This window comes from Poecilia reticulata, unplaced genomic scaffold (genome assembly GCF_000633615.1).
Source record: "Poecilia reticulata strain Guanapo unplaced genomic scaffold, Guppy_female_1.0+MT scaffold_1706, whole genome shotgun sequence".
NCBI lineage: Eukaryota > Metazoa > Chordata > Actinopteri > Cyprinodontiformes > Poeciliidae > Poecilia > Poecilia reticulata.
In genome coordinates, this window is record NW_007616437.1 from 1 (window position 1) to 2,141 (window position 2,141).

At 35.3% G+C, this 2,141-nt stretch overlaps 1 long non-coding RNA gene across 1 annotated transcript; it reads right to left on the reverse strand.

Annotated features, from left to right (window-relative positions):
- Positions 1-389: 389 nt before the first annotated feature.
- LOC103461475 (uncharacterized) lies at positions 390-1,757 on the reverse strand. The gene is made up of 4 exons (XR_533119.1): positions 1,667-1,757; positions 1,508-1,581; positions 786-830; positions 390-677 (listed from the first exon to the last, which is right to left on the reverse strand). It is a non-coding gene; the product is annotated as an uncharacterized LOC103461475 (long non-coding RNA).
- Positions 1,758-2,141: the final 384 nt, after the last annotated feature.

Below are 2,141 nucleotides of genomic sequence, written 5' to 3' on the forward strand. Positions count from 1 at the left end.
TGGTTTTCAGAGAACTGCAATCTCACTTGTAAGTTGCAGTTTAGACAAAATAAAAGGCTGCAATTGTGAGGGTTTCTTCAAACGATTCTTCATGTGGTCAAATGGACAGAGTTTTTTCTCTCTGGCAACATAACTTGTTCTTTTTTTCAATAAAAATTCTGACGCAGAGCTGCTTAGCTCCATGTGACATTCACTAATAAAGTCCATGACAGACGATCAAAAATTTAATGAAACTAAGTAAACGCCCACCATCTGTTTATCATTTGCCTTCAATTCACGATCAAAAACATATTTGAAGTAAGTGGTTCATAAAAATGTGTTTGAAATTTTATAATCTCATTGGATTCTTCACATGAATGTACTTTAATGAGAGAAAAGAGTYGTCACAGTGTTTCTATTTTTGCTGAACTTTATTAAGCACAAAACCAAACATGACAGCAGGTTTGATCCATGTTTCAATGATATTGGAAACTGATTTCTGATATCATTGAAAATTGAGAGAGAGGGAAAAAATGACAACTTTCTCAACACATGACAAATTTGCTGATGTTCAAGTCTCCATTTTATGTAGTAGCAGCCTTTGTTGTAGTTGTAGCTTTTGTTGTAGTTGTAGTTGTGGTGGTGGCGAGAAGCCGCAGGAGCTGGGATAGCAGGGTGGCCAAGTTGGTTGTTGAGACCTGTAAGAAAATCATAAAGATAGTTAGAAATTTAGCAAAACTATTCATCAATTATACAGTAGATGTTGTAAATTTGTGGTTTATTACAGAGACAAGAAATATTCTCACCTCATTGGAGTTGGATCCAGAGCGAGCAACGCGCTGGTGCTCCATCTGAAGAGAACAAACAAATTCAGTCATTCTGCAGTTTACTTTGACTTCAGTGGACCAAATTAACTTCTTACTATTTCATGTTTACTGGTTTTACGTTCCTGTACTTGTTAATAACCATACATATCACCAGTCTCATTTAACAGAACCTGTAAAGGAGCCATTTGTGGCATTCCTTTCCATTAAAATTTTATTGTCAGCAAACGGAGTTTAGTTCATCAGAACCCTTGGAGGAGTTCAAAATACAGCTCAGCTAAGAAATATTTTCTAATTTTTCTTGTCATTAATTTCTTTAACATAACACAACACAGAAATGACATGGGAATCTTCTAAATCTCAATGTAAAACTGTGCCCGTCTCTGAAAAAGATCTCCTTTTGTTGACATTTTCACTGAAAAAAATGACGTAATGTATACTCTTCGATAGATTTGCAGCAAACAGACTTCTTGAAATTGCTTGGCTTTGTAATTGAGGATYGAATACTACACGGTTCACWTGTGTAATAGGTGCTCGAAAACTCTGTTGTAATTTAAGAAATGTGTTGAGATGTATGTGAAACAAGAAGAAAAGTGCTGTTATGACACACAAGAGGAGAATCAATATTAACTGCAAAGTAAAATTAAATTCACATATTTAAGCTTCTTTACAGTCCATTAAAAGAAAAATTGCTTATCACTTACAGGTTCAGCCACAATGAGGCTCAGGAGGCATCCAAAGATAAGTGCTACCTTCAGCATGGTTGCAGTGATTTCAGCTGTTGGAACACAAATAAAGTCTTTATCAAGCAAATAAATTGATTCAGTTGTACAAAGAAATGAAGCATAAATTCATATAATCACCGTAGAGTCTTCTCTGCTTCGAATGACTTGACAGGAAGGTTGTGAAGAGCTGAAGTTTGGACTCCACTTATATAGAGTATCTGGATCAGGATGTTGAGAAATTTTCCATTTTAAAAATGCAACCTGGTTGTAATGTCTAATCCGGGATTAGATACACAATCCACACCTTGATAGCTTTTATGTATTATAAAATTGTCCAGTCTTATAATCCATAATAAATCAGTTAAATTACCACTGGTTGCACCATTCTTGGTCTCCCAGTATTCAGAAAAATTACTAAGCTCATGCCAGACATTTTAATTAGAGATGAAGGTCCGTTCAATACAGCTAACACACAGATATAATTTAAGATTCACAATTGTGCAGCTAAATTAGATACYATGCTAAAGGTAGCACTTATTCTTGGATGTCTCCTGAGCCTCATTGTGGCTACACCAGTAAGTGACAGATATTCTCAAAGGTCAGATATTCTCAA